The 18,262-nt window shown below is 50.8% G+C and overlaps 1 long non-coding RNA gene across 2 annotated transcripts; it reads right to left on the bottom strand.

Moving 5' to 3' along the window:
* On the bottom strand, positions 886 to 9,645 carry LOC108638639. 2 transcript variants are annotated; one of them, XR_001920006.1, is made up of 3 exons: positions 9,481 to 9,645; positions 7,738 to 7,877; positions 886 to 1,271 (listed from the first exon to the last, which is right to left on the bottom strand). It is a non-coding gene; the product is annotated as an uncharacterized LOC108638639 (long non-coding RNA). The 2 variants fall into 2 exon arrangements; XR_001920007.1 differs by lacking the exon at positions 886 to 1,271 and adding an exon at positions 2,139 to 2,269.

Genomic DNA, 18,262 nt, shown 5'->3' with positions numbered 1-18,262 from the left:
TCCTGTGTGTGTGTGTTTTCTAATTGGTCACTAGCTTTGTGCTCCTGCCTCACTGCTGCTGCTTTCAAAGGTTGGGAAAGGAAAGTATTTATTCTGGGGCCACAGCTGGGCCTCTAGGAACTTCCAGAAATGTTCTGCTTAACTTCAGGTGCACCTGTATGCATCTTTTCTGGGGAAAGTCTCCATGGCTTTAGCAGACTCTCTAACCTTTGATCCTTTTCAGTGGGAGAAGATAGAAAGAGGCTCCTTGTGTCTGATGCCCTCCACCTCTTCCCTCCCTAACCTAGGAGCTGGGGGACCCTGCAGGTCTCATCCCCGCCATAGGCACTCCTGTGCCCCTGTCCTGTGGCTCCTGGCATCTGTGGCAGCATGTCAACATTTCCAACAACCTCCCTGCTGAGTTCTTCTTTGATCCTCCCAGCATCTCTTAGAATCAGGCCCAAAGCCTAATTCCACCCATTTTCCCTGCTGGGTTGAGAGATCCAAGGTGCTAGTGGCGTGTGTGGAAGGAAATGGAGTCTTGTGGGTTCCCTCCCAGCTCCAAGTTGCTGCCAGCTCCTGGGAGGTTAGGGAAGGGAAGGGAAGAGAGAGGAGGGGGAGCCTGAGAGAAAGAAGAGGTTGACTACGTAGCCACTGCCCAGTCTCCACTGTGGAATGAACTCTGATTCCTCACATTCTTTCAGCCACTATCTCCTAAGCACCGGCTCTGTGCTCCAGGCCTCCAGATTGACCTGTTATTATTATTCTATGATCAGATCGTCACTCTGAGCTGTCCACAGTATAGACAAGTGGGTTTCAATCTTTTTCTTTTAGCAGTTTTTATTTTTCCTCTGAAACAAAAGGCCCCAGAATTTTACCTGACAAATAAAAGTCAGTGCTTTTACATATGAATTTATTTTTGTCAATCAAAATGTATAACCTTTACTTACCACAAAATAAATCAGCGGGAACAATGCCGACATTTTGATGGACTAAAAATTTGAAACCCTGAATTACAGGTGATGGTTATGGTTTTAACTGAGAGCCAGCATTCAATTTATTTCTGCGGCAGTTTCTTTTAGTCAGTAATTAGAAATTACTGCACTTCGTAGACATGCAGAGGCAAATGGTAAGAGTTTTAACATCTTGGTAGAAGTGTCAGGAGAAGCTTTATTCTGAGGTCTGCACAGAAATAAGTTATGCAGGACTTCCCTGGAAATCCAGTGGTTAAGATTCCATGCTTCCACTGCAGAGGGCATAGGTTTGATCCCTGGTTGGGGAACTTCTGCATGCTGCGGAGAAAAAGAAAAAGAAAAAAGTTGTGCATGATGTGAAGAAAAAAAAATGTTCTGCATGCTGCGGCCAAAGGAAAAAAAAAAAAGTCATTCAACCAGCTTAGCCTAATGGCTTGTTTTTGGTTTGTTTGCTTTGGTTTTCTGCCTATGGTGATTTTATTATTGCTACAATGGCTTGTTAAAAGTTAGGGGCTTCCTGGGCTTCCCTGATAGCTCAGTGGTAAAGAATCTGCTTGCCAGTGCAGGAGATATGGGTTCAGTCCCTAATCTGGGAAGATTCCCACATGCTGAGAAGCAACCAGGCCCGTGAGCCACAACTACTGTTGTCTAGAGCTCAGGAGCCACACTACGGAAGCCCTCATGCCCCAAAGCCTGTGCTGTACAATAGGAGAAGTCAGGGCAGTGAGAAGCTCATGCACTGCGACTAGGGAGTAGCCCCTCTCTCCATAGCTAGAGGAAAAAAACCCGAGCAGCAGTGAAGACCCAGCACAGCCAAAAATAAGGACATAAAGATTGAAGGCAGGAGGAGAAGGGAACGACAGAGGACAAGATGGTTGGATGGCATCACCAACTCAATGGACATGAGTCTGAGCAAGCTCCAGGAGATGGTGAAGGACAGGGAAGCCTGGCGTGCTGCAGTCCATGGGGTCGAAAAGAGTCGGACACGACTGAGTGAACAACAAAAACATTAAAAGTTACATGTCACTTTAAAAAAAAAAGGAACTTCCCTGGCACTCCACTGATTAAGACTCCGTGCTTCCACTGCAGGGGCATGAGTTCAATCCCAGGTCCAGGAACTAAAATCCCACATGCCACACGGTATGGGCAAAAAGTTTTAAAAAAGGAAAAGTTAGCCTAGTTTGTTTCCCATCTCTATCCTGCTACTAACTTACCTGTTTCTCCTCTCAGTCCTGCCACTAACTTGCTGGATGTCTTTGGATAAGACATTTGCCGTCTCTGGGCACCAGTTTCCCCATCGGAACATCTGATTTCACCTAGAAAAGGAGTGTGTGTAGAGGTACTGGAGTGGGTTGGGGCATGTGGGGTGATGCATGGAGCATATACGGAAGCTTCATTACTCATCCTCACCACTCATGCCCATCCAGTGCTGAGCCTAAAGAAGGGGCCACAAACCACTGAACTGCCCAAGTTCAAAGGCAGAGGCAAGTTGCCATGGAGACATGCTTTGTTTCCTAACTGTCTGATTGCATCTGACAAGCAGAAAGCCAGCCAGATGGACACTGACCTAGGCGGAGAGAACCAGGATTTCCTGACCCCAAGATCCACAGGGCTCACTGCTCTCCGAGGAGAGCCGTCAGTTCTCAGTTCTCACCCCCAAATCAGGGGTATGACCAGCCTGGCCTGCCAGCTGATAAGACTTCCTATAGGGAGCTGCTGGGTGGGGCCTCCAGGTGTTTGCAGACACCCACTCCACCAGTCCTAGGCAGGGAGGCTGGCCCTGTGCCCAAGGGCAGGGCTAGGAGGGAAGTGCCCACGTTCAGGGCCTACAGAAGCTGGGGGAGGGGTCAAGATGTGTGGGCAGAGCTCCCTGCCCATGATCAGAAGGAAACATCTGGGTGTGGATTCTCAGCAACACCCTCCACCCCCCAGCATCCACACAGAAAGAAAGAAAGTGAAGTCGCTCAGTCGTGTCCGAGTCTGCGATCCATGGACTGGAGCCTGCCAAACTCCTCCATCCATGGGATTTTCCAGGCAAGAATACTGGAGTGAGTTGCCATTTCCTTTTTCAGGGGATCCTCCTGACCCAGGGATCGAACCTGGGTCTCCTGCACTGCAGGCAGAGTCTTCACCATCTGAGCCACTGGGGAAGCCCGCCATGCACACAGGGGCCTACACAAACACACCAAGACACAAAGATAGGATGACAGACCCACATGCACACCAGTTCACACTGGCATGCCCAAACACATGGATACACCAAAACACAAGCCCAGATACACACGGACAATTCTGGGTACCCATAAACACCCAGGTACACTAAGATAGCCTGATGTCTAAACACATGTAAACACACACAGATACAGAAATGTACCAAATTACACAGACACGCTGACACACACACACATAGATATACAAATGCTCACAATCCCAGATGCACACTCATACAGACATCCACTGTAAAAAAACAACACACACAGATTACCCACTGGCCCATAAATCAGAGAGAGGTATACAGAAGCTCTTGTTACATAAATATAAACAAACAGTTACAAGGAGCAACATCGATACACAAAACCCAACACAGATTCAGGCAAGAGGAAGAGAAAGGAGCTAATACTTGGTGAGGGTCCATTCTGCACAGGCAGCATGAAAGGAGTTATATCTGTAGGATCTTTTTAAAATCCTTCCGACAATCTGTGAAGTTGGCAGTGTTATCCCTGCTTTTTACAGATGCGAAATGTAGGATATATGTGCTTATAAAAGGCCCAAACAATGCAGAAATAAATAGGGTAAAATGTGAAAATGCCTCTTCACACACATTCCCCACCCACTCCATACCACTGTTCATGTTAGTGGGCAGTATGCATATATCTTTCTATGCATTTACATACAAGCATTTAAGAATACTACAAATTTAGGGGGCTTCCCAGGTGGTCTAGTGCTAATGCAGGGGGCATGGCTTCACTCTCTGGTTGGGGAACTAGGATCCCACCTGCCTGTGGTCAAAACAAAAAAGAGAGAGAGACAGACAGAGAGAGAGATCATAAACTGGAAAGTCGAAAAAGTAATAAAAATACAAGTTTGAACGTTTTCCAGGAAACCAACTCAGAGTGGCTAAGAAATGTGACCAAGGTCATAGAGCCAGTTAGCAGAATCAGGGTTTGGATTTAGCTCTGGCTCACTCCAAAATACTGTTTCTGCTGCCTCAGCCCACAGACAACCACAGAGACACAGATTCACAAAGGGGAGGCCCAGGGCAGGGGGAGGGGTGGCACCTCGGGGCTGGCCCAACAGGCTTTCTGTCTGATTGCTCTGGGTCCCTTGGGTGGTTCCTCTGGCTAAAGGCGTTGTCCCTGTAAATTCCTGTTAAGGGGCAGATATAGTCCTGGGACGGGAACCTTTGAATCATTGACCCCGGGTGAGAACCAGGCAGCTTCCCCGTCTCCTAACCTCCCAGTCTCTTCTCCACATGCCCCAAAGGGACCTTTTCTAAGGCTATATCTGGACCTTGTCCCTCTTGCTGCTTAAATCCCTTCCTGTTGACTCCAGCATAAGTCCCAGCCTCTTGGACGCATACAGTCCTTCGCTCTCTGGCCTCACCTGCCTCTCCCCATTTTCCCTTCTGGTAAAGCACTTGTCCTTCAGGAGCAGCTCAAATGGTCCTTTTGTTGAGTCTTCCCTGACTCTTCTGTGCAGAATGCCCTCTGTTTCACCCCCTACCCTGCCCCACAGTGTGCTCACAGACAGCCACCGTGACTTACAATCATCACCATCAAGGCGTCTCCGCTGATGGACTGACCAGCTTCCAGGGCCTGCCCTATGTGTATTATATAACTGTTGTTGTTTAGTTGCTCAGTCGTGTCCGATTCTTTTGCGACCCCCTGGACTGTAGCCCACCAGGCTCCTCAGTCCATGGGATTCTCCAGGCAAGAATACCAGAGTGGGTTACCATTTCCTTCTCCAGGGGATATTCCCGACCCAGGGATTGAACCCATGTCTCCCGCATTGCAGGTAGATTCTTTACTGCCAAGGCACCAGGGAAGCCGCAATTATATAACTGCCTCCCTTAATCTTTACAACAGCCCTAAAGAGACAAAAAGTCTTGTCCCCATTTTGCAGATGGTTAAATGGAGACACAGATAATTTAAGTCCCTTCTTTAAGGTCTGATTTTCTCAAAAGTCAGTCCCTGGCCATATCACGTACCACCACGTTATTGCAAACATGTTTCCCTTGCCCTCCCAGCTAGACTAGAAGCCTGGAGGAGAAGGACTCGGCTCCTTCATCTCTGAATCTCTGGTGCCGGCGTTGGACAGAGGCGATGGGCTCAGTGAATGAGTGCCCCATCCACCTGCCCCCTCGAGTGACAGAATAAGAGAGGATAGGAGAGGAGACATTTGGGGGACTAGGTACCCTGGGAGTGTCCCTGCTGGATGGGATTCCCCCAGGAAGTCACTGAAAGCAAGAGTTCCCTCGGATCAGGATGTGGGTGCCTCTAGAGCCTGGGGTTATCTGTGTAGACCCTACTGGGGGAGTGGGTGTCCTCTGGTTCCTCCACTTGTCCCTCCCATCAGGAAGCTCTCAGCCTATCTGTTATTAAATATTTACTCTTTCCCACTCTGCTCGGCTTGGTGCCAGGCGCTGGAGGAGGGGACGGACCAGACAGCAGGAGACAGGGCCATTTGCAGTTAGTGACCACCTACTGCGTGCCGTGGAATCCTCTCAACAGTCCTGCAGTTGGATCCTCAGCCCTGTTTTTGCAGCCAGGGATATGAGGCTCAGAGAGGGGAAGAAACTGGTTCCAAGCCACACAGCCAGTGAGCTGAGATCCAGAGTCAGGTGTGTGCTCCTCTATTCCCCTGCATCTTACCGCCCACCCCAGAGCCAGGGAGGATGTGGGCTGACTCAGAGGAGACTCAAGGAGGCCATTTTTGAGGTGGGGCTGTGGCTGGAATACAGCCTGCCCTGGCGGATATTTGACAACAACAGCTTGCATTTATCCGGCTTTCCCTTCCATTAGCTCATCCAGCCCTCCCTAACATCCCCTCGGGTATCTCCATTTGACAGATGAGGGATGGAGGCTCCATGAGGTCAAGTGACTTTCCCAAGGTTGTACAGCGACTGCAGGGCAAAGCAGGAGTAAATTCTCAGACCCTAATCCTTCTCCTGTATTTCCCTGCTGCCTTCACTTCTGCCTCCTCCCAGCAGTCCTCCATGCTGCCCCAAGAGAGCTCCCTAAGCCCAACCATGGGGAATTCCCTGACCTTCTAGTGGTTAGGCCTCAGCTCTTTCACTGCTGAGCGCCTGGGTTCAATCCCTGGTCAGGAAACTAAGATCCCACAAGCCGCCTGACACAGCCAAAAGTAAAATTAATTAATTAATTAATGCAGTTAAATGTTTAAAGTAAATAAATAAACCCAACCATGAGCCTCCACCTCTGAGAGCCTGGCCGGTCTCTGCTCTCTCATACCTCACATGGCTGCGCCTCTGCCTGCGGTTAGTGCCTCAGCTCTCCCTGATTCATTCACCTTGCAAGCTCCTACTGAGCCTACAAGTACCAACTCAAATGCTCCTTCTCTCGAAAGATTTCCTAGACTGGCTTTCTCCATACCAACCTCTAATAGAACAATTATCTTATTATATTAAATTGCTCGTCTCCATCCTCAGACTGTGAGCTCCTTAAGGGCAAAGACAATGATTTTTCAAGTCTGTCTTTCCTGCACATAGCTTTGCATTCTCAGTAAGAACTTGTTGAATTAATGGATGACATTCTGAAGGTTGGGCCCAGTGGAAGATGATGAGGCCTTAAAAGAAAAGGCACGGGGGTGGGGGTGTGGGGGGAACTTCCCTGGTGGTCCAGTGGTTAGGACTTTGCCTTCCAATGCAGATGGTATGGGTTCAATCCCTGGTCAGGGAGCTAAGATTTCACATGGGGCCAAAAACACCAAAGCATTAAAAAAAAAAAAAAAAAAAAGTTGAAGCTATAGGGATGTCAAGAAGAGAAGCTAGTATTTGGGGTGGGGAGAAGGGCTAGGATTTTTCTTTTGGACATTTTGAGTCTGAAGTGTCACTAGGACATCCAGCTGTATGTGCCCAACAGGTAGGAGCTGGGAGTGGGGTGGGGAGGAAAACTTACCAGGAAGAAAAGATACTAACAGCAACTGCCAGGAACTGACTACTGACTATATGTCAGACCTAGTGCTGAAGGCTTTACGTGCATTATCCCATGCTTTATGTATATTATCCCGTGTAGCTCAGATGGTAAATAATCTGCCTGCAATGCAAGAGACTCAGGTTCATCCCTGCATCAGGAAGATCCTCTGGAGAAGGGAATGGCAATCCACTCCAGTATTCTTTCCTGGAGAATCCCATGGACAGAGGAGCCTGGTGGGCCACAGTCCAGGGGGTTGCAAAGAGTCAAGACACGATGGTGCGACTAACACTACTACTACTATCCCATTTGATCCCCAGGAGATAGGTAATCTCAACCCATTTGATGGAGGAGGAAGTTAAGGCTCAGAGAAGTAATTTGTCCAAAGTTACATGGTTAGTAAAAGGCAGAGGCAGGATTTGAAACCAAGTCCATTCGATGCCAAAGTCCAGACACTTAATCACTCCTCCATATGGTAGACTATGGAAGTTTATAGAACACATGCCTTTAAGGGGCACGGTCGGAAGTTGAGATCAGAGAGGGAATCATTCAAGAGATAGAAGGAAAACCAGCAGGGTAGTATCTGAGGCCAAGAAAAGAACTCCAAGGAGGGCCAGGTCGGCAGTGCTTACCTTCCCTGAGAGATCAGGGTGGGGTGAGGGATTTAGCAACTAAGTTAAGGCAACCTTCCAGAGAGCTGCTTCCACGTGCTGCTTCAGGGAGTCCGTAATAGGACCTGCTGAGTGGGAGGTGAGAACGTGGAGGCGGTTGGCTAGAAAGAGAAGGAGAGAGCAGGGAAGGAAGAGAGCACCCTGTGGGTATGTGGGCCTAGGAGGGCGGGGCAAACAGGTTTGGGCTGGCCCAGAAATACTGGGGAAGGGATGCTCGGCTGGTGGGAGGAGGGGGTGAGCATTTGAGCATTTTAGGTTGAGTCAGCGTCAGCGACTAGACTCAAGGACACCCTCACTCTCTTTCTTGACAACCCCTCCTCCTCCAAGCCATCCCCATCTTGCAGGCCAGGCTACATTAGCCTCATTCATCCTCCCCTCTCCCTCCCCAACCACTCCCCTGAGGTTGTTCAGGACCAGCCACCCCCACGTCCAGTCTGCTGTCTCACCGCCTGGCCCAGCCTGGTGAGGCAGGCGGGGAGGAGTGTCCAGGCAGGAAAGGGCTGAGTCACTCAGCCACGCATCTGGTCTCAGATCTCATCTATATACCCAGATGAAAGGGGCAGGAAGGAAGAGGGCTCCGCCCCCCACAAGCTCTCCTGGCCTGTCCTCACTTTGCCAGGTTGGGAGAGGAGCCCCCTTGTCACGTTAGCAACCACCATTTGCTGGGCTGCTTCACCCCCTCCAGCTGGGGTCCTTTGCTGCTCTGCTCACCTTGAAAAAGAGTCTGGCCTGCAAAGTAGGGTCTGTCACCTTCATTTCACCAGTGAGGAAATTCAGAGAGACACAGGGGCTTGGGCAAGGTCACACAGATTGGAAGGCTGGCCCACTGGTGTCCTCATTCAGTATTCCGGGGAACACAGAATTGGGTGGTGTTTGGAGACAGTGGACCAAGGTGTTAGGGGCTCAGACATGCCAGTGGGTGATGCCTGAAGAAGCTGGGTGGCGGGTGGTGGGAGGCACTGGGCTCATGCTTCTGCCAAAATGGCCTCTTCCCCAGTCCCAGCGGAGGGCAGACCCTCCTTGCTCCACTCCTTGCTCCACCCTTGCTGTTGTTGGCTCAGCTCGGAGCCACCCCCTACCTCATTCCTCAGCATCTCCCATCCTCTCTGCACTTTGCCACGCTGAGAGGAACAGCAGGGGCCTTGGCAGGCCATGTCCTGCCACCCTGCACTCTGCCAGGGCGCAGTGTTCCCATTGTCTTGAACAGCAAGAGGAGTCCAGGTCCTGGCAAGGGGTGGGGGATCATGCCAGGTCTCTCCTGTCTCCACGGGCTGCTCAGCAGCTTTCTCTGGGGCCCAGGCTGTTTGTCCACATAACATCCAGAGTGCCCCTGGTAAGTCACCAAGGAGCGAGCAAATCAGCATTCTCCCATAGACCTGGACCATCCCTGATATTAACTTTTGATTGATTCAATTGCATTTAATGTGGTTAGAGTCACAGCTGTGCCACTTGCTGTATGACCTTGGGCAAATGTCTAGACTTCTCTTTCTTCCTCTTTAAAACAGGAATAGCAATGGTAACAACTCCCTACCAGAGTGGTTGTCAGAGTTGATTTAGATAATGCTTAGAGCAGGTAACACTTAGTGTTTAAAGGGGGGAAAAATACACTTAGTATTATTAGGGGATATCTGATTACAGACAGAATTCAGGCTCAAAGAGAATCTGAGAAATGCAGAAAAGCCCTATGTTGTAAATCAAACTCACCTGTAATTCCACCCAGACACACCTTCTTGTGATGATTTTCTTACCCAGAGTGGAGTTGCCCTCTCACACCCTCCAAGAGAATGACCCCTGTGCTTCCAGGCTGGGCAGGTAGTGTTGGGGGTGGATATGGCCTGCATTTTCTGCATCCTCTCTGGGCCTCAGCTTCCCTGTCTGGAAAGGAAAGGATTGAAGTAATCAGGGAAGATAAATAGATTTAATTTCCTACACAAACTGCTGCCTCAAATGGCTCTGGGTTCAGAGTGCCGTGATCAATTAATTATGTCTGCCGTGGATACAGTTGCTGCAGAATGGAGCAGCAGTGTATATACATACCCTGTGTAGCCACTGTGAAGAGTCTAAGAAATCCCTAAGAACCCTTTCAGTTTTTAATACTCTAAAAACCTTTCCCCCTTTTCATTCTATTAATACTCCCAGTTTTAGATCCTGGCTTCCTCTGGGAAATGGGGAGGGAATCCTTGCTGCTTCTCCCACTTCACACCTGTCTTCAGCAAGCTTCTGGGGTCTGGTACCCAAAATAGCTCCTACTTAACATTCTCCAAGTTGTACCTTCTCTGCAGAGGCCAACTTAAGGCTCTCGCCAAGTCAGGCTCCAAATGGGGGAACTGGAGAGGGAGGAGGATTTGGGTGTCTCCCTCTCTAAAAAGGAAACCCGCAACTGCAAGTCTGCTAGCAGCCATTCCTCACCAGCCCAAGCTCGGACATTTGAATATTAAATAACTCCATGCAAATGAATACAAATGAGCACCTCTTCTCTCCTTGCCCCTGCAATTCTTTGGGCACTAGGGCTTTCGGTCCAACCTGAGTGGATGGGTCTACGGTCCAGATAGCCCTCCTGGCAGGGGAGAAAGGACAGGGCCTAAAGGACTCCACTGAAAGATTTACCAGCTTCTGTTCTGGCGTGAGGGCTCTGTGAGGGGGATCTGAACTCAGTAAGGGGACGGAGATCAAAGAGAGCTGGGGACTCTCAAGGGACACGGGTGACCTCAATCAAGGGGAAGGCCCTCTGTAAAAGAGAAAGGACTCAGTGGTGAGGGGGCTGCTGAGGAGGGGAGAATAAATCTCAAGAATCTGAGGCATGGTCCCACTGCCCATCCCTTCTCCCTGTCCCAGTCCTGGAGGCCTGCCAAGGCCTATAACCTGAGGGGTAAGTGAGGGAGTCCCTGAGATCCCTGGCTAGGGCCATCCCAGGGTTCCAAATTGCCTTTCTGGACCCCAGAGGTAGGAGGAAACTCCCAGGAAATGAGAAAACCTGGAGAGACTCTCAAGTCCTCAGTGACCCCAGGCCAAACCACCCTCTCACTGGCTTCCAGGGCCTTGCTCTCAGCCCTGACTCCTGAGCCCCTAAGACCTCACAGTTTGCTGCTGAGGACTGTTTGGTGTTGCCTGCCTGGGCCCCCACGCCCCCACACTGGGCCCCACCCCCATCAATGAGCCCCCATTCCCTTCACTGAGCCCCCACCCCCCTTCTCTGAGCCCATCCTCTCACTGATTCCATATCTCCCTAATGGAACCTTCCACCCTGAGACCAATGTTGCATCCCCAGTCTGGTACACCCATTTCAGCATGTCCTTGTCTTTGTCATGGCCCAGGGCACAGACCATGAGACAGAGGAGCCAGAGGCAAAGGGATCAATAATAGCCTGGAAGGAGAGTCCAGCTAAGGGCCTTCTTGGTCGGGTTCCATGATGGCGCTGGGCCCGCTCTGCCAGTGGGACGGATGTTGGGATGACGCTGCAGGCAGAGAGGCAGCCCCCACCGCCCCACCCCCAGCTTGCCAAGATTCAAGCCAGGGGCTGGAACACAAGAGCAGGCATCGGTCCCACCCCGATCCCCTGAACAAGGCTGCACTGTGCACATCCTTCCATCCCCTCCACCCTCCCCTCAGGCCGGCCCAGAGTTGGTCAGGGCCACACATGAGGGCCCGAAACAGGACACCCAGGCAGCCAGGGAGCAACGGAAGAAGGCTGTGAGCTGCAGGGTCAGGGACACAGAGACAGACCTGCAGGCAGAGAGGCTGTGGCTCACACTCCCCAGGCTGGAGTCGTGGGGTGGCCACAGGGTGTTCCAGGCATCTCCAGGACACAGAGAAGCCCACCCACAGGAGGGAGGCCCAAGTCATGGAGGTGGGCGCCGACGGTGACCGTTAGTGCCCTGGACAGGGACACAAGGGTCACAAGCCCCACGGCACAGCCACACCTTTGCACAGAGCCCCAAGGCTCCTTGGCTGACTTTACTTACTTCGGCCTCAGAACAGCCACCACAGCTCAGCCCTGCCAGCCCTGTGTTGGGGCACTGTCCCCAACTTCACTGAAGCAGCTGAAATCAGGGTCTGGATTCAAGGGAGTTGTATATGCTCTAGATGCCTGGCTTACCCACAGTCCTGGGCGTTAGGAAGTTTTACTATGAAGAAAGCTAGCGGAGGTGATGGAATTCCAGCTGAGCTATTTCAAGTCCTAAAAGATGATGCTGTGAAAGTGCTGCACTCAATATGTCAACAAATTTGGAAAACTGAGCAGTGGCCACAGGACTGGAAAAGGTCAGTTTTCATTTCAATCCCAAAGAAAGGCAATGCCAAAGAATGTTCAAACTACCATACAGTTGCACTCATTTCACATCCTAGCAACATAATGCTCAAAATCTTTCAAGCTAGGCTTCAGCAGGACATAAACGGAGAACTTCTAGTACAAGCTGGGTTAAGAAAAGGCAGAGGAACCAGAGATCAAATTGGCAACATTCACTGGAAAAAGAAAAAGAATAAGCATAAGAAAAAGCAAAAGCAAAAAACAAACAAAAAAAAACACTTCTGCTTCACTGACTAGGCTAAAGCCTTTGACAATTCTTAAAGCAATGAGAATGCCAGACCACCTTACCCATCTCCTGAGAAACCTGTATGCAAGCCAAAAAGCAACAGTCAGAAGCAGACATTGAACAATGGACTGGTTCCAAACTGGAAAAGGAGTACATCAAGACTGTATATTGTCACCCTGCTTATTTAACTTCTATGCAGAGTACATCATGAGAAATGCCAGGTTGGATGAATCACAAGCTGGACTCAAAAGTGCCAGGAGAAACAACAACCTCAGATATGCAGATGATACCACTCTTATGACAGAAAGCCAAGGGGAAGTAAAGAGCCTCTTGATGAAGGTGAAAGAGGAAAGTGAAAAAGCTGGTGTAAAACCCAAATTCAAAAAATGGCACCTGGTCCCATCACTTCGTGGCAAATAGATGGAGGGAAAATGGAAACAGTGAGAGATTTTTTTCTTGGGCTGCAAAATCACATGGACAGTGACCACAGCCATGAAATTAAAAGACTCTTGATTCTTGAAAGAAAAACTATGACAAACCTAGACAGCATATTAAAAGGCAGAGACATCACTTTGCCAACAAATGTCTGTATAGTCAAAGCTATGGTTTTTCCAGTAGTCATACAGATGTGAGAGCTGGACCATAAAGAAGGTTGAGCACCAAAGAATGATGCTTTTGAACTGTGGTGCCGGAGAAGACTCTTGAGAGTCCTTTGGACTACAAGGAGATACAACCGGTCATTCCTAAAGGAAATCAACCCTGAATATTTATTGGAAGGATTGATGCTGAAGCTGATGCTCTAATACTTTGGCCACTTGATGTGAAGAGCCAACTCACTGGAAAAGATCCTGATGCTGGGAAAGATTGACGGCAGGAAGAGAAGTGGGCAACAGAGGATGAGATGGTTGGATGGCATCACTGACTCAATGGGTATGACTTGGAGCAAACTCCAGGAGATAGTGAAGGACGGGGAGCCTGGCATGCTGCAGTTCATGGGGTCATAAAGAGTCAGACACAACTTAGTGACTGAACAACAACAACATAATCTGAACCAAGTTGCCCAATTGCCCTGCCACTCACTGGACCAGAGGTGGGTCTGGATCTCACTCAGCTGGCCATAAATTGCCTTCCAGGAGTTAGATTCACTGAACAAAGCAGATCATCTCTTGGAGAATAAAGGAGCGGCCCAGAAAGAAGCATGGACAGGGTCATGAGGTCATAGGAGCCAAGCCAAGCAAGGAGTCTAGGCATGCAGGACGTGCAGGAAGGACAGAAGTGAAGGCCCAGGAGGGCAGAGGCTGTGTGACGCTAAAGGTCAGACTTGGGAGCCTGCAGCTGTGACCAACGCAAGACTCCAGGTCAGGGGAGCTGTTTGCTTCCTGAACACCTCTGGTGACCTGTGAGGCCTGGAGATGAGGGCCACCTCCCTGTCTTCCTTAAGCCCCATCTCCTGAAGCCCAGGGGCTTCGTAAAGATCCACCTGCAGTTCAAGAGACCTGGGTTCAATCCTTGGGTGGGGAAGACTCCCCTGGAGGAGGGCATGGCAACCACTCCAGTATTCTTGCCTGGAGAATTCCCATGGACAGAGGAGCCTGGGAGGCTACAGTCCATGGGGTTGCAAAGACTGAGTCGCTCTTAGACTGAGCAACTAAGCACAGCATCTGAAGCCCAGGGTGAGTGTTTCCGTGGTCCTCATCTGAAGGAGACAAAGGGATACCGCTTCTCTGCTCCTGCCTCTCTGGCTCTTCCCAGCCCATCCAGAGGGGGCCGCAAAGGGTAGAAAGAGCCCTGGACCTGAAGTCCAAGATGAGACTCGAGTCCTGTTTTGCCAGGCATCTGGCTCTCAGCATCTCAGTCTCTCCTTAGAAACACGGGGAGTAAGGCCTGCCCTGGGGGCTTTTGGGAGAGTGAAATGAGACTGCAGTGAAGAGCTTGTTCCAGCCTCTCCCTGGGGGTCCACCGTCCTTGCTCCTTCTGGCTCTTGGTCCTGTTTCATTTTTCCCATCCCTGTACCAGAAAGGCATCCAGGACTTCCATCAATATGAGACCCTCACTCCAATCAGACTCCCTTAGGCTGGGAGGCGGCTCCAGACACTTCCCCCAGAGTCTAGGGTTCTGATCTAATAAAGGAGGCCTCCAGGGGACATAGGTCAGACAAACGGTGGAATGGTGGAATTTCAAAGCTTGTGACCACATAGCACAGGGAACTCTGCTCAATATTCTGTAATAACCTAAAAGGGAAAAGAATTTGAAAAAAAAAAAAAAAGATACATGTATATGTATAACTGAATCATTTTTCTGTACACTTGAAACTAACACAAAATTGTTAATCAACTATACTTTAATATAGAATATGTAAAGCAATTATCCTTCAATAAAAAAATAAATTTAAAAATATATGTAGAGAATAAAACTTAAAACAAACAAAAAACTTGTGACCAGCTAGCACAGAGGTTGCTCCATGTGGCCTCCTTAGTCACATTTTCCCTCAACCCAGTGCCTCAGTCCAGAGGTGGGGGCCCCAAGAAAGGAAGCCAGACTTCGGTTAGAACAGCAAGTCCTGCCAGGCCCTGGGGGACACGTGAGTCTGTATCACCTCCGTTCTGGGTATGACGCCCCATGGGAACTGCCTTGAGCCACCTTTCCTCATTTCTATTCATATCTCATCACCTTTATGCCTTTTTCTCTGGGACCAGTGGCCAGTTAGCCCCAGACTAACCCCCCACCCCTCAACCTAGCCCCTATTAAGCATGAGCTCCGGAGATCAAGAGACCAGGGTTCAAATCCTGCCTCAGCTACTCCCCGACTGTGACCTGGGCAAGCTGTCTCACCTCTGAGCAAGACTGGAGTGAATGAAATGACAACACAGGAATAGCCAGCCCTTCCTCCTTCCCTGAGCCCCGGCCTGGGACCACTGATGGGAAGGAGGCCAGGAGTCTTACCCTGAGCTGTAGAAGTCCTGGGATCAAATGTTCGTGCCTACCATGGGACCTGCTCTGGTCACTGCGGTACTTTGAGCCCACGTCCTCATTTGTCAAACGGAGGTACAACCGCTGAGCTAATGTTAGGGCTCCTCTGATCACAGAAGGCTACCTGGAGGAAGCGACAGAGACTCCTTTTGGGGGGGAAGAAGGCAAACTGAACAGAGGGGACTGCCCTTCAAGACAGGAGGCTGGTGGGGGAGGGGGTGAGGATGGCAGGGAGGTGAGTCACCAGGAAGGGAGGGGGACACAGAGGCTGGGCTTTTTGAAGGGTCAGGGGTCAGTGGGTAGAGGTGGCTCAATGCGGACTCGCAAAGGTTCAAAGCTGATCTGAGAAGACTCTGCTAGCAACACAGTTACACGTGCCCTTGTCCACGTGATCCCACCAACACATACTGGAAACACACACAGACACATTCACACACTCCTGTATGCTCAGGACATTCACGGAGTCACTCCCAGACACAAGGACACACTCAGAGACATTCACAAACTCATCCACGCATGTTTTTACCTTCAAGCGTATCCACACCTTCAGACACCTTCCTGCAAGCACCTGTCGACAACATCCACACATACAAGGGCAAACACAAAGGCACACACTTGTACACTCAAGTGCATTCACAGAGACACAAAAAGGAATGCACTCAGGCCCAGGGATACTCTGGCACACTGAGAGGTATCCGTGCATGGGGGCACACCAAGACACCCTCAGTGACACACATTCTAGCACACTTGAGTACATTCACAGTCAAAGCCACACATGTGTATATACACTCTTGTAGGACTCTGGAACGTTCACAGATGTTCAGTCAGGTATCAACGGTCAGGCACACACACAGAGTCTCCCCAGCCCGCCGGTGCAGCCACCACCACCCCCTCCAGCCAAGCAGGCTGAACTCTCTCTCCACCCACTTCCCACCGTCCTCTGGGGCCTCGGGGCCTCCCTCCGGAGCTGGGGGAGGGGATGGGGCGGGGTTTGCCCTGCTGATGTGGCAACTCCGCTCACCTGCGGCTGGCCGCACCCTCTCCATGGAGAAAGGCTTAAAGGAGCAGGAATCCCCTGGCGGTATAAACCGCCTCCCCCCAACCCAGGTCTCTGCCCTTGTTTCTCTGATGCAAAAAGCGAGGCCTAGCGAGGGGCCAGACAATGAATGGGACTTGCAACCCAGACTCCAGTGCCAAGAGCCCGCTGGCTAGGGGACGCTGGTGCTGGGAATAGAAAGACTGGGTTCCAGGCCCAGCCCACCTCCGCCTGTCCTGGCCAGCTGCCTGCGGAACCTGCTTCTCCTCACTGTTCCCCATCACCCTACCAGGCACTCCCATCCCCTGGCAGTCCTGTCTCCTAGCCAGCGGCACAGGCCCGAGCCAGAAACACACACACAGTCACTGCACCCTGTTGACCCGACCTTCCCAGCATCCCGCCAACCTGGGCTGGAAGGAGATAGCCTGTGCCGTGGGAAGCCCAGCTCTGCTACTTCCCAGCTCTGTGACTTAAGGCAGGCCACTGCTCTCCTCTGAGCCTCAGTTTCCTCATGTAGAAATGGGGTAATGGTCACACCTACCTCCCAGGATTGGATTGGTGAGCGAATTAAACAATAAAGGTGGAGGCTTCAGGGTCACGCTCAGGGACTCAGGACAGGCTTGGTGAATGAAGGGAAGACGCATGAAGGACTTGCTGGATCCACAGAGCGGGCCACGTCTCCCCGCTGAAGCCTCTCTGATCTCGTCGCCTCTTGGGGGCCCTACAGGACCAGCTACTCCCAGATTGCCTGTTAGTTTTGCCGCTGCTTCTGAAGCCCCTGAGCACTACCATGGTGAGAGGAGGGCCCAACTGGTGGGCAGGTGACAGGTGGGGAGAGGGGTCAAGGGGACGCAGCCATGCCATGGGAGCCACCAGTCTGATGGGGAAGATCCAGCTCAGCTCTGCTCCTGTTTAATCAGACCCAGTCTGTCCTGAGGCCAAGACTAGCTAGTGCGGGAGATATGGCCCTGCCCCAAGGGTTCCAAGTCTGATGTGGGAAACAGCCTAATCCAAGAGCACTCCGGCGGAACACACTCCCTGGCCCAGGCCCCCAAACCCCTTGGGGAGACATACACTTCCCCTGGGAGTCCCAGTCTAATGGGGACAATTCACCCTCTCTAGGAGTTCCCAGGCTGGGAAAGGAGACACAACTGTTCTCAAGGACCCTAAGTCACAATAGGAGAGAGAGCATGCATACCTAGGACACAGAGGTACCCCAGACACTGAGAAGCAGAAGTGAGCACAGATGAGGCGGCTTTGTGCACGTGCCTCCTGCATATGACCGTGACTCTGCGTGCGTGTGACTCTGTATGTGACTGTTGCCTCTGATTCTGAGATTAGGCATGTGCCTCTGAGTTGAGGCTGTTGACAAAGGCTGTTGAGGCTGTGCTTCCATTCAGTGAGTGGACCCAGTTGTGTCTAATCACTCATTCAACGGCCATGCATTCACTGAACATTCACTTTGTCCCAGTTGCTGGGCCCCACCCAGGGATGCTATGCAGCCTTCAAGAGGTGCAGAAAAAGTGATGGGTGAAGCATTGAAAAAGCAATCCCCTGTGCTGCCATCTGTTTAGAGGCACAGGGGGCTGTGGTCGCATAGGGAAGGTGGACTTCCTGGAAGAGGCAATATTTAAGCTGTGCCCTAACAGGGTTTACAGCTGAGGGAAAGGCTGTGCTAATTAGAGGGAAGAGGACTTCCCTGGCAGTCCAGTGGTTAAAAATCAGTGCTTCCACTGCAGGGGGCACGGGTTCAATCCCTGACCCAGAAACTAAGATCTCACATGCCCTGTGGTACTGAAAACAACCACAACAAAAACCCACCAAAAAAAAAAAAGTGTGCAAAGGCCATGTAGACCTGGGAAGAGAGCCAGAAAAGGTTTTTCTGGAGGAAGTGACTGGGTGAGATTTTGGAAGAAGTAGGTAGACAAGGAGAAGGCATAGCTTCAGTT

Source organism: Capra hircus, chromosome 2 (genome assembly GCF_001704415.2).
Source record: "Capra hircus breed San Clemente chromosome 2, ASM170441v1, whole genome shotgun sequence".
NCBI classification, from domain to species: Eukaryota; Metazoa; Chordata; class Mammalia; order Artiodactyla; family Bovidae; genus Capra; species Capra hircus.
Note: the sequence above shows the minus strand (reverse complement) of the source record. Positions and strands in the feature narration are given on the sequence as shown.